Here is a 14455-nt window from a genome sequence, read left to right on the forward strand (position 1 = left end):
GCCGCCTTCAAAAGAAAATAAAAATAAAGTTGCTTTCTTCTAGAATTAGAACATCTATTAACTCTCCCACATGGTAACGGGTATTGTGGCAATGGCGATGAGGATCCGGTGCTGCCGCAAGATGTGGCGGAGGCCAGCCGCTGCAGGTGCCACCCTACGAAAGAAAAAAGACAAAAGCGGAGGAGGGAGAGAACTCGCTCCCTGCCTGACTCCTTGAGCTGAGGGGGTGGTCTTTTCTTGCCTGTGGATGAAGACTTACGTCCCCAGTTCTGATTTTGAGGCTTTTGCTCTCCAGATGGAACCTCACCACGGACTCTCCTGGGTCTGCAGCTCACCAACTATAGATCGTGCACTTCACAGCTCAGAAATGCACGAGCCGATTCCTTACAATAAGTTTCTTCATTGCACATATGAAGAATATATGTGATATATAGGATATAGATTATGTATTTATGTATGTATAGGTACATATATATGCATGTGTCTGTGTATATGCATGTGTGTTTATATGTATTATGCATATGTATGTATGTGTACACACACACACACACACACACACACACGTCCTATTTATTCTGTCTCGCAGGAGAATCCAAACATAGCAACATTCAGTAGCTATTTGTAAAATGAGCAAACGACTGAATGCATGTAACTGGCTTCAGGCATGGTTCCTTCAGGTTTCTACTCATTCTGTTTCTCTGTTCTCTGGTCTCTGTTTGATTTTGTTCTTCAGGCTAGAGGCCCCCTGCTGTGCCAGGTTCCCTTCCTTCTTATTTGGCCATGTCCGCCCCAGAGGTCTGGCAGAAACGGCCCAGGGAAGAATCTGATTTGCCTGGCATGGACCCTCGTGCCCATCTCTGAACCAGTCACTGTAGTCAGCCGAATGCGATGAGTTCCCAATGGGCAAGAACGGAGAGGGAGCTAGGGAGACAAAAGAACAAACGTCCATAACAGAGGGCTTCCTGGAGGAGGCGGCCTTTGAGTCTGGCCTTAGGACTTGGCCATGATGTCCGGGCTTTCTACAACTGAATCCTGTCCCCCTGTCCAGCCTCACCTCCTGTTCCTCACCCCCCTGCACCCTATGATCCAGCCATTCCCTGCTTCCTAAGCCCAGTCCCTGACATTATTATTATTATTATTACTTTTAATGTCTTTTTAGGGCTGCTTTTGTGGCATATGGAAGTTCCCAGGCTAGGGGTCAAATTAGAGCTGTAGCTGCTGGCCTACCCCACAGCCACAGCAACGCGGGATCCGAGCCACATCTGTGACTTACACCACAGTTCACGGCAACACCGGAATCCTTAACCCATGGAGTGAGGCCAGGGATCGAACCTGTGTCCTCATGGATACTAGTCAGATTTGTTTCTGCTGAGCCACCACGGGAACATCCCAGTCCCGGTTTTGACGCTGCTATGCCTTTGTCCATCTTCCTGCCTATAGCTAATACTCCCTTATTTTTCAGAAACAAGGAGAATTCTACACACACCTGAAGTGCCACAACCCCTGACAAGGAAGAGGCACTTGGCAAATATCGCTGAGCAAATTAATGAATGAGTTACTTTTAATCAACCAGTGGATAAAAATCCTTCTTCCCTTGGAGCTATAATAAGAGTCATATTTAGTGTTCTGCTGGCACCAGTGGGATGGGGGCCTGGAAGAAGGTGTCTACACGATGCTGGGGCTCTGCAAGGAGGCCTTCCTGGAGGAGGTGCCGTGTGAGAAGGTTGGCTTTGCACAGGTGAGGCTGAGTAGGGGAAGGTGAGTCCACAAGACTTGAAACGGGAACGTCACACAGTTCGGTCAAGGGCAGAATGGCAGGAAAGAGTCTTTCTTTGGGGTTAGGTATCAAGCTTGTGTTGGCCTTTGTTGAAAGAAAATCTCTCGGTGGGGAGATGGGAGGGGTTGAATTCCACCAGTGACCCTTCAGACAGGTCAGGAGGGAAAATGATACCCAGGACAACTACATTTTGAGAGAGGGGCAAGTGGACAGAAAGTTCTAGAGCCCAGGGTAAGTTTCCAAGGCACTCCAGCTAAGTCAAAGGCAGAAGGGGATCCTAGGCCCTCGGGAAAGAGGTCCTAAGTGCTTATGCATATACGTATATATGTGTGTATGCAAGGTGCACACTTCACAGTTTACAAAGCAATTTCCCATCTGTTATTTACCTGATCCTGGGTGGTAAGCATTCCCTTATTCAGCATATATTTATCAAGTGCCTCCTGCTGACGGTGATCTAAATGAACCTCCTTAACAAAGGACTGGGAGCCGTGCTGGGCCCTGGCAGGCCAGCAGTGCATGCTTGTGGTGTGGTGCTAGGAGTGGGGTTGGTATGGCTGCTATTATCAGCATGAACTTGGCTTTGGACCAGACGGTGCACAGACAAGACATGTTCTCATGAGCCTCCCAGGCCATCAGGGAGAGGGACCTTATTCACCGATTATCTAACATAGTAAAAACTCTAAACATTTCAACTCAGATATTTGAAAACAGGTAGCTTATTTATTATTGAGACCAATAGCCCGCATGTGCATGAAGTGTTTACTCAATCTTGTACCAGGCATAGCTTTAGGTATTTTACCTAGTTTAAATGTCACCCGAGGAGGCAGGTACTGTTATGAGTACCATGTAGCGGATGAAGAAACTGAGCCACAGAGAGGTGAAGTAACTTGCCTGAAGTCACCCAGCAAGCAAGCAATGAGACCAGAGTTCAAACTCAGTAGTCTGACTCCAGCATCTACATCCGCCCCCTCTTTTTTTAGGGCCACACCTGTGGCATATGGAAGTTCCTGGGCTAGCAGTCATATCAGAACAGCTGCCAGCCTATGCCACAGCCACAGCACGGCCAGATCCAAGCTGCATCCATGACCGACGCCACAATGCTTTCAGCAATGCTGGATCCTTAACCCACTGAGCGAGGCCAGATGGATACCAGTCGGATGCTTAACCCGCTGAGCCACAATGGGAACAGAATCTATTTCCTTGACTCCTGTGCTATATTACCTCTTGCTTGTAAGCCCCCTGCTCTGTGGGGGGGGGCAACTTAGATGAGCCAATTAATGGGATCGCAATATTTTCTCGTGCTTGTATCTCTGGTCACACACACACACACACACACACACACACACACTTTGCCCTTACCGCTGTGCTTTCTCCTCTCCAGGATGGTACCCAGGTACAAGGGAGGAGAGAGGAGACGGGAGATGTGCCCCTGGATAGGACCAGCTGAAAAATATATTATTTAATAGTTTTATAGGGAGTTCCCATCGGGTGCAGCAGAAATGAATTTGACTAGCATCCATGAGGATGCAGGTTTGATCCCTGGCGTCGCTCAGTGGGTTAAGGATCCAGCGTTGCCATGAGCTGTGGTGTAGGTCACAGACACGCCTCGGCTCTAGCATTGCTGTGGCTGTGATGTAGGCGGGCGGCCACACCGCTGATTCGACCCCCAGCCTGGGAACCTCCATATGCCGAGGGTGCGGCCCTAAAAAGACAAAAAAATTTTTTTCCGACCATTATGCAGTTTACAGCTACAACTGTGAATCTTGCTACGTAGGCCGACCAAGCGAGTCTAGAAGCTGGTCTTGCTGGTGAGGAAGGCCTCTGTGAAGGAGGGACTGGCACGATGAAGGGAAAACCACTCCAGGCCAAGGTGGTCCGAGAGAGGCCGACCAGGGAGTGGGACCAAACTGCGCCCACCGGCTGCTACTACCAAAGTCAGAGACCCAGAGGTGCCTCCCCAACAGCCCAAGTGGTTCTGGGACAGGACGGAGCACCTGCTCTAACTCGGAGCTCCCCCAACCCCAAGACTCCCCAGAGAAGCAAACCCTGGCTGCCCCACGAGCCGGCACAACTGTTTGCCTTGGCTTCTCTGGGCTGGGCTATGGTGACTAATTTTAACTGACCCTGCTGATTCATCGGGGACGGCTGAGAACCCCCCCCCACACCCCACCCACCGCGCCCCAAGCCACAACCACAGGGCCTGCTGAAGCGCGGCCAAAATTCTTCAAGTTCAAAGTCATTCCCGATCCAAGCTCCAAGCCCACATTCCAACCACAACCATGACCAATCCCTTGCACAGAATTTCTGACCCGGCTAAACGGCTCTTCTCAGGGTTTCCTGACTGTTCACAAGCATTCCCGCTTCCCTCTCTCTCTGACCACCCTCCAGCTCTCTATTCAGATGCCGCCTTTTCTTTTTTCTTTTCTTTTTGGCTTCTTCCTTGGCATGCAGAAGTTCCTGGGCCAGGGATCATCAAACTGGCACCACAGCAGTGACCCGAGCTGCTGCAGTGACAAGGCTGGGTCCTTAACCCACTGCACCACACGGGAACTCCCTGCCTTTCTCATCATCACAGAGGGTGCTAGCCCTCGCCCCTGCCCCTCTCCCCATCACCCAAGTATTTTATCAGTGGTCATAAAACTTATCTGGAGGAGGGTGATCCAAACAACTTTAACAAATCCAGAGCATCTCTGGATCTGGCAGGTATTACGGCATGACTTATAGGAATATTTCATTCCCAGTTCCTCTTCCTCATCTCTCCACTAAATTATAAACCATTTTATCACCTCGGGCCATGAGTGTGGCCGACACAATACTGTGTGTCCCCCAAGCCCACTTCACTTCCCCCAGGCCCATGGAGATTTCATTCCCGCCTCGTGGCGGTGACCTGACTATGGGATATGGCTGGAAAGGATGAATCTCCCTCTCAGATACAGTCTTCTGCTGTATACTTGCTGGATATGGAGGGATCAGTGGTCTCCGAAGTCCTTGGAGATGGAGGCTGGGTCCCTGAATCACTGTGTGGAGCAGAGTCCTCTCCCCAACTTGTACTGGATAGTGAGGTGAAGGAGAACTAGACCCATGCAGCCACCATGAAGACCTAATAAGGGAGTGCCCATCATGGCTCAGCGGAAAGGAATCTGACTAGTTTCCTTGAGGACACGGGTTCAATCCCTGGCCTCACTTAGTAGGTTAAGGATACGGCATTGCCATGAGCTATGGTGTAGGTTCTAGATGTGGCTCAGATCTGGTGTTGCTGTGGCTATGGCATTGGCCAGGGGCTACAGCTCCAACTCGACCCCTAGCCTGGACACATCGATATGCGGTGGTGTGGCCATAAAAAGACAAAAAAAAAAAAAAATCTAGTAAGCCGCCGTGAGTTGGGGGCTGTTTGTTACAGCAGCTAGTGCTGTAATACACAAATGCATCCATATTTGTGGTGCAGCCCTCACCCAGGCCTGGTGCATAAGAAGTCTTGAACATTTGTCTTCACTTCCCACCTGGCTTCTCTCCCATCCCAACCTCCACAGGCAGACCTGACCCTGTCACTCCCTCCCCATAATCTCTCAGGGCCCCCATCACCCTTGGAAGACTCCTTCTCCAGCTCCTCTTTCCCTTCCCAATCTTAAATGTTGGGGGTGTTCCTTGGGGTCCTTCTCTTCTCTGCTCCCCTCGGGGGCTCTCTGCTACTTCCACGACACTGACAGCTCAGCCCTGGCCCTCTGTTTGATGGGGCAAACTGAGCGCTTGGGACAATGCTCCAAATGGCTAGATAAATCCAGGGTGTTCTGTGCTGCAGCTCCAGGAGGGGGTGGTTGTGAGGGCAAGGCATCTCTTAACGGGATCAGGGCATTAATTCTCAAGGAATAAGTCCAAGTCACGCTCAAGGAAAGAACAAGAATATCTCCTGTTGCGCAAAGGGTTTGTTTGTTTATTTGCTTGCTTTTTAGGGCTGCACCTGTGGCATATGGAAGTTCCCAGGCTAGGGGTGGAATTGGAGCTGTAGCTGCTGGCCTACACCACAACTACAGCAATGTGGGATCTGAGCTGCATCTGTGAGCTATGTGTCTACACCACAGCTCACAGCAACTCCTGATCCTTTAACCTGAGTGATCAAACCTGCATCTTCCTGGATACGAGTCAGATTCCTTTCTCCTGCACCACAACGGGAACTCCCCAAAGGGTTTTTAAGAAAGAAATTACTCTTTGCTGGGGTGAGTTGTGTTTAATATTTGAAAGACTGGGGGAGGGGGCCGCTGCAGCCTGGGACTGTGGGTGGATCGTTCACTTTATTTCCAGGCTTCCACTGCCCTGTCCCGGGAAGCAGACCCCATGGCCTCCTTCCTGGAAGAGATTTCAGTAGCTAAGACCTGGGCTGTGGTTGTTTTTAAAAGGAGGGGAAGAGGAATTTGGAAAGGAGTGGGTGGAGAGGGTAGGGGACACTGCTGCAAGATGCTGGAGAGAGACAAAAGCAGCAGGGGTGAGGTGGGACCGCCCAGGGGGGCCCTGCCTTCCTTCTTCCCCTGCGAGGGTCCGCCAACCGGAAGTAACCCCCTCTGTGCCTTCTCCACGCCCCTTGGCTGCCTTGGGGAAAGCAGGGGTGTGGCCTTGGGGATGCTGGGCCGGGGAAGGGTGCAAACGCTGGAGAAACACGGCCACCACTTCTCGGATGCCACCTCGACAGTGCAAGCCTCGGGGATGCTTGTGTATCCCTACGCTTGCTGGACAGATGACCCACGGACGCTCCAGAAGCTGCTGTCCCAGTGGAGACTCATTCTCTACCCCCTCCTCCCAGGTACCCTGACCTCCTTAGTACATAGCGCCACCAACTGTCCAGCTACGTCGCCAGAACCTCAGCTCCACCTACCCGCGCAGGCTCCCAGCTCCCACCCCCGCCCTACCCCGACCCGGGCTCTTCCTCCCCTCCCCTGCAGAGACCCCTTCTCCTCCTTTCCCCTCCTCCCTGACTCTCCCCCGCCCCAGACGTGGGCTGCACAGCGGGCTCTTCAAGATCTCCCTTCTGTGGTTTATAAAAACCCAGTCATCAGGACAGAGCTTCCCTAGAGGAGGTGATGAAGCTGGAGATGGACCTTCAAGGAGCATTCGGGAAGTTTTGGGGGGTGATGGTAATTCTGATAGGGGTTTGGGTTACACGGGTGTATGAATTTATCAAAATTCAACCAGAGTCCCCTTGAGACGGGTGCATTTCTATACATTTTACGTCAAAAGGAAAAAACACACAGACAAAATCGAACTCTCCTAATGACAGCCATGCCGAAGTGTTAAGGGGAAGTGGATGGACGGTGGTCTGCAATTTCCTTTGAAATGCCACAAAAATAAGAAAGATTGGATGCATGGAGAGTCGGAGAGATAGAGAAAACTGGTTTAGTAAGACGTCAGTGGTAGAATTTGGGGGGTGGGTATGCAATGTTCATTCGAAAATGTTTTCGACTTTGTTGCATGTATGAGAATTTTCAGAATAAAATGTTGGGGAGAAACATCTCCTGCCTCGACACCCCCCTCCCCCATTACGTTATTCCCATCAGCAGCCAGGGTGGTATTTCTAGGACAGCATATGCCCCACCGCCTCCTGCGTGGGTTGGCCTCTGGCTGCTTCGCTGGCTGCTTCCCCCATCACCCCCTCCCTCACCTTTCCCACTACAGAAACACTAAAATATTTGCACCTGCCCTTATCTTTACATGCGCTTTGTAACTCCTATGACATAAATTTCTAGTTTTCATCCACTTTACATTTCCTCCTTCTTCCTAAGTAACAGAAGTAATTTTAACCTGGGGATGTGGCCATAGAGAAATATACACCACATTTCCCTGCCTCCCTGCAGAGAGGTGTGGCCATATGATGTGCAGGAAGTAGTGAGCACAACTTCTGGAAAGTGTCCCTAAAGGTAGGGGGCACAAGCTTCTTCATTCTTTTTGCCTTCCTGCTGGTTGGAATGATGATGTGATGGCTGGACTCAGGCAGCCATCTTGGGTCAGGAGGTGGAGGCTGTGTGTGTAATATGGCAGAGCAATGAAGTAGACTGAGGCTGGGTCCCTGATGTGTTGTGTGCCCTACCAGCCCTGGACCTCCACCCCTGGACTTTTTTTGGCTGTGAGCACAACATGTGGAAGTTCCCAGGCTAGGGATCAAAGCCACACCACAGCAGTGACAATGCTAGATCCTTAACATACTCGGCCACTAGGGAACTCCTACCTCTGGACTTCTATATGAAAAACAAATGGATATTCTCTTGTTAAAGCCATGTTATTTCGGATTTTCTGTCACCCACAACCAAACCTAGTCCTAACACACCAACTTCTACATCCTTGAGTGTTTTGGTCCTTGTGCCGGGAATATCCTTTCCTCACTTTGCTCTTAGCCAACCCGTATTGCTCCTTCAAGTCCCTACATAGACGTCACCTTCTCTGTGACACGTCCCTTGATGGAATTCCTTTATTGCTCGATTGAGCAATTACTGTGTGCCAGGCACTACACTGAGTCCTGTCCAGGCACTCTCTCTTTTCATCCTCACGATGACACTTGAGATAAGTAATTATTTACAAAGTTCCCATTTTACAGATACAAATATCAAAGCCCTGGGACGTGCCGATATTTTCCCTGGATCCCAAACATAATACATGGTGGAGCCAAGCCTCAAATCCAGGTGTCTGATTCCAAAGCCTTTAAGCCTGTGCTGAACTGCCTCTGTCACTGCCCTTACCACAAGGTGCCATCATCATCCTTTACACACCCCTCCCTCTCATCACCCCTAAAGCTCAGGGACAGCGAGGTATTCACCCTGCTCTCCCTGGGGCACAGCACAGAGCCCGGCCCAGGTGAGCACGAGTGTCTGTGGAACAGAGCTGTCCATTCTTTTTTTTTTTTGTCTTTTTTGTTGTTGTTGTTGTTGCTATTTCTTGGGCCGCTCCCGCGGCATATGGAGGTTCCCAGGCTAGGGGTCTAATCGGAGCTGTAGCTGCCAGCCTACGCCAGAGCCACAGCAACGCGGGATCCGAGCCGCATCTGCAACCTACATCACAGCTCACGGCAACGCTGGATCGTTAACCCACTGAGCAAGGGCAGGGACCGAACCTGCAACCTCATGGTTCCTAGTCGGATTCGTTAACCACTGCGCCACGACGGGAACTCCCCAGAGTTGTCCATTCTAAGTCCCCTACCCTGGTTCTGGCGCGGGAGGACCGCTCTAGCGTCCCTTTCTCCTCACGTCCTCTAGCATCCCCTGTGCTCACACCCGTGGTTCGTTACTTTGCTTAGGAGATTCTCACACATTAAGGTCCGGCCCGGTTGTGATCTCTGCCAACAGGTCTTCTCCACGTGGACCTTGAGCTGCCTTCTCACCCCCGTTGCTCTTTGTTCATCCCTTTGTTGTGCTCTGAACCACCCAGGGGTGTTTCCTCCACTCGGTTTTGAGTCCCTTGAGGGCAAAGACCATGGCTTATGTACCTTGTCATAACTCAGAAAGCCGTTCCTGGTCGGTGCCATGAACATAAAGATGGGAAAAGACCCCGGGCCAGGCTACTGGCCGGCTGGCTGGCTGAACAAAGGGAGGCCGTGGGAGGGGCGGAGCCAGGGATGAAGGGCGTTTCTCCTCGCCGCCGCTAGATGGCAGCAGGGCCTCCCGATTGTCTGCCTCCCAACAGGCTGGCTTTGCCTTCACCTCCAGAAAGCCAGGAGCCTGGATGGACTCAGTTCAATAAAGCACCCAATTCAGAGAGCGTATTGTGAAAGGGGGAAAAGGAAAGATCCAAAGTTAGGCCATGTCCTCGCTGTGAAACCGGACTGTTTGCTTTTGAATTTCAGGGTTGATGTTTCCTAGCTGTGTGACCTTGAGCAACTTAACCTCTCTGTGCCTCAGTCTCCTCTTGCGCAAGGGGGGGGGTTTTATAAGATTTTGTATCTATCCTGAAACATGGTACATCAATTCTCCTTCCATTTTTAAAGGTTCCTATCAAAAAGGACTGCTGGGAGGGGAGCTGTGAGGGCAGTGTGTCTGTGGCTTTTGCCCTCCGGAGGAAGCTCACAGGGTAGAAATGAGGGAAGCAGAAAAAGATGAGAAGGATGCAACCACGTTGGAACCCAAGGCAGAGGGGTGGGTAAGAGGGCACACCTGCTAGGAAGGGGGTGGTTCGGGAGAGGGGGGAGATTCCTGAAGGGGGCGCCGTTTCTGTGAGATGGGCCAGGAGGGGAGGGAGTGATGATTGATGAGGGAGCGGGGCTGTGGAGGTGGGGCTGGGCTCATCCCGGTGGCAGGTGGGTGGCAGGGCTGGAAGAGGGACGCCAAGCTCAGAGGCTGGGGGGACAGACGGAGGGGAAGGAAGGCTGAAGTCCCGGGGCCACACCTGTTGATGGGGATATTGGGACTCCAGTGTCCCTGCCAGGCCTCCTCCAATAAGCCCCTCTGGGCCTGCAGGGAGAGGAGGAGCCTTGCCATATAAACTGTATTTTTAGCTCCCTGTGTGTCTCCCCAGCTGCTATAAGACACCTCTCCCCGCCCCCAGCCTGCAGCTTGGCTGGAGGTTCCTGTCAGACAGCTGGGCAAAGGGGCGCTGTGGTCAGTACAATGGCTGCTGGGGGCCGGGAGGAGTGGGTGGTGAGGCCCCAGTCGGGTCTGGGGCCAGCGGGGGTAGGGGATGGGGTCCGGCCGCCCCGTCGATGGCCTCAGCAGGTCCTGCAGACTCCAGGCCCCAGCCCTGCTCTGGGACTGGCCTGGCGCTGGTCCAGGAGGCAGACTCTGCCAGGAAGGAGCCAGCCAAGTTGGGGGCTAGAGGGAGGCACTGCCTGGGCAGGCCTCCAAAGGGGTGGCTCCCAGGAAGAGGAGGAGGAGGAGGAGGAAGGGAGGTGGCCAAGGTTGAGGAGGCCCACAGCTCTGAAGGTCAAAGTGCTCTTTCTTCCCGTATTTGGTCCCCCATGATGGAGTCTTAAAGTGTAACACCCCCCCCCCGCCCCAAGATTCGGTGGGGGGAAGTTGGCTGCATCAGCGCTCATGAATGCCCAGGTCACCTGGACCAGATTTGTGACCTTTACTTTATTTCTTTTATTTTCTTTTATTTTTTTATCTATCTTTTACGGCTGCACCCACAGCATGTGGAAGTTCCCAGGCTAGGGGTCGAATCAGAGCTGTAGCTGCTGGCCTGCACCCCAGCAATGCAGGATCCGAGCCTCATCTGTGACTTACACCACAGCTCACGGCAACGCCAGATCCTTAACCCACTGAGCGAGGCCAGGGATCAAACCCACATCCTCGTGGATACTAGTCGGGTTCATAACCGCTGAGCCACAAGGGGGACTCTGGGTTTGTGACCTTGAGCAGCGAGGACGGGGTGCTCAAACCTGTGTTGGGGGGAGGGAGGGTGGGAGTGGCACTGGGTGCCCTTACTAGAGAATTCTTTCTGTGTCTGTGAGTGATGAGAGGCGAGAGTCGCCAGATACTGAAGCTGGAGTACTGGCCTTTTCCCACCAGACAGGCTCCTGGCTTAGCTGGCCAGCGGAGGGTGCTCAGTTAAAGCCCTGGGGGTGTGTAGTCTGAGCAAGAAGATTCTTAAGTGAGACTGAAGCTTCCTGTTAGAGACTCAGCTGGTCGTCTCTGTCCCCAAGGAGCCAGCAGAGCCAGGACAAGGGAGCGAGCATGCAAGACGGCATGTTTTGGTTTGATGTAAAGATGCATCTTTAAAGCTTTCGGTAGTGAGCTCACTGCTCCTAAGAGTATTCAAGCAGATGCTAGATGGTGATCTGCAGAGAGAATTCCTGCATGTAGTGGGAACTTGGATCAGAGCCCCTAGAAGGCCTCTGTTAGCTTTAAAATCCCATGGCCCTATTCTAGATTTCTCTGGCTTTCTGACTCTGGAATCTAGAACCCAAATTTCCAGAGTGGTGAAAGTTGAAGTCTTTGGCCCTCTAGAGTTTTTTCTTAACCTTGCTAGAGGCTTATAAATTTTCTTGATTGTTTCAAAGGAACAGATTTTAGTTTACTTGATTTTTTCCTATTGATTTCCTGTTTTTAGTGTCTTTGATTTCTGCTCTAATTTTTATTTCTTTTCTCCTCATTTTGGATTTGTTGTTGTGGTGGTGGTCTTTTTAGGGCTGCACCCTCGGCATATGGAGGTTCCCAGACTAGGAGTCAAATCGGAGCTGTAGCTGCCGGCCTACACCACAGCTCACAGCAATGCCAGATTCTTAACCCACTGAGCGAGGTCAGGAATCGAACCTGCGTCCTCATGGTTCCTAGTCACGGCGTTGCCGTGAGCTGTGATGTAGGCTGCAAATGTGGCTCGGATCCTGTGTTGCTGTGGCCGTGGTGTAGGCTGGTGGCTACAGCTCCGATTGGACCCCTAGTCTGGGAACCTCCATGTGCTGCAGGTACGGCCCTAGAAGAGGCAAAAAGACAAAAAAAAAAATCTACAATATGAAAGGGAGAAGGAGGAGGGGGCAGATCTCACTCTGTGGGGTCCAGTTCTGCTCTGATGAATGTCACACTAACCCACCGGTGTGTGTGCGTGCCTGTGTTGCATGTACGTGATGTGAGCGTGTGCGGCTGAAGAAAGTTTTGCACGAAGAGACAGCCTGACTTTCCTATTCTGTGCCTTTCTAGTTTCCCTGCCCGGCTATTTGAAGGCTGTCACAGGGATGGATAATTATAGCCCCCAAACAAAGCTGGTGACTCCAGGTAGCCATAGCAACCGCTAGGTACCGCCAGTTCTGTTGTAGAGATGTGTAAGTACAAACAGATGTTGGTTCCTTCCTATTAGCTTAAAAGGTAAAACTTAAAAGGTTCATCAACTTCAAAGCCACAGGTTTCCATGAACTTGCCAGTTAATAGGGGTGCCCGCCAAGGGGGTGACAGCTTCATATTAAACACTTGAGTGCTGGTAACAAGTTGTTGAGATTTTAAGGACTCAGGCTGTCCCCAGACAACTCAAGAGGCTGGAGATGAAAGGCTGAGGATTGGGGTTTCGGATTTAGCTTTGCCTCTTAGCAGCCTGGGGGCAGGTGCATAACCTGCCGAGCCTTTGTTTCTGCGCAGCCAGGGGTGATGATCCATCGACTGGCCCTGTGAGACCCTCAGAGTCACTCCGAGGTCCTCAAGAGAACACCAGCTAGAGGGTGTTTGAAAACGGCATGGCCAGGGCTGAAGATTTAGATCAGAACCTAGTGATGATTTTTTTCAGTGGTGTCACCGATGGGCCACCAGGGCTGTGACCAGTCAGGGCAAGGGGGGCAGGGGGCTGCAGCTCCTGGCTGCCTCCTCCCTTCCTTCTTCTTCTTCTTCTTTTTTTTTTTTTTTGCCACCCCCAAGGCATATGGAGGTTCCAGGCTAGGGGTCAAATCAGAGCTACAGCTGCTGGCCTACATCACAGCCACAGCAATTGGAGATCTGAGCCCTGTCTGCCACCCACACCACAGCTCATGGCAACACCAGATCCTCATTCCATGGAGCAAGGCCAGGGATCGAACCTGCATCCTCATGGATCCTGGTCGGGTTTGTTGACTGCTGAGCCACGAAGGGAACTCCCCTTCCTCTCTTCCTTCTGCCCTCCCCTTCTCCGCTGCTGGGCTCACCCTCTAGCAAGGGACCGGAAGTAAGAGCTGAATCCTCAGCAGATGCTCTCCCAGTTGCCTTGCCCTTTGACCCTAGGCTTGGACAGAGGAGGCCCTCAGTACCAGGCTGGCGAACGAACAAATGAGTGAATGCTAGCCCCCGAGAAAAGCCCCCTGACATTTAGCTACTTATTTTGCTAATGCGTCTTCCACTGTGAAGGCTGGATGGCTTCTGGAGGTTGACCAGCTGGGCCTCCTGGGTTAACATGGAGCCTCACGTGTAATTTTAGAAGTATATTGTCCAGAAGGGGTGCCTGACTGCAGCCTGTGTGCCTCTGGGCTCTTTGGGTTGTCAGGAATCAGCTGATGCAATAAATAAACGGGGCTCACTCAAGGATACACAAGGGGTCATACAGGAAGTGGCAGCCGGTGGTAATCCTCCAACTGCAATTGGAGCTGACTTCACAGAGATTGGAATGGAGACCCAAGGTTGCACTGGGTCTTACCCAGTTGGGGGTTCTTACCCAGTGCTGGCCATGAAACCTTCTTTGACCCTGCATTCCCCACCACCCAGCCAACTGTTGCTGGTCACCCCTGTTTCACATTTCGAAGCAGGGATCTGATTAGTGTAGTTAATAGACATTGGCTGTTTGACGGAGCCCTGCCATTGGCTGCCTTGGGTTAAGTCCTAGCCCGTGTCCAATCAGCTGCAAGTTTACGGAGGACAGGACTGGGGGCTGGGGCAGGGCAGTTATCTTTAGCAAGAGCTGTACACTGTGGGGCGGCATAACTGACATGTCTGAAACAGACGCAGGAGGGCCAGGACACCTGCTTATCCTTTCTGAGTCTCATGGTCCACAGCTGCAGGATGGGATGATGCGCATGACTTTTCAGGGACCTTGTGAAGATGAGATGTAATTCTGCCCAAGGAGGCACTTCGTAAACTCTTAACGTTCTGTGCAGACCTTGATCAGAGCACGAAATAAACTGTACCCTAAATTCATTTCTCTTACTTATCTCCCCTAGGAAACTGAGTTTCTTGTACACCAGGAAGTGTTTTATTTGGTTTTGTGTCCTCAGCAAGTATCACAGTTTCTCACACACGGTAGGTACTCAGTAAC

The sequence above is a fragment of the Phacochoerus africanus genome, chromosome 7 (assembly GCF_016906955.1).
Source record: "Phacochoerus africanus isolate WHEZ1 chromosome 7, ROS_Pafr_v1, whole genome shotgun sequence".
NCBI classification, from domain to species: Eukaryota; Metazoa; Chordata; class Mammalia; order Artiodactyla; family Suidae; genus Phacochoerus; species Phacochoerus africanus.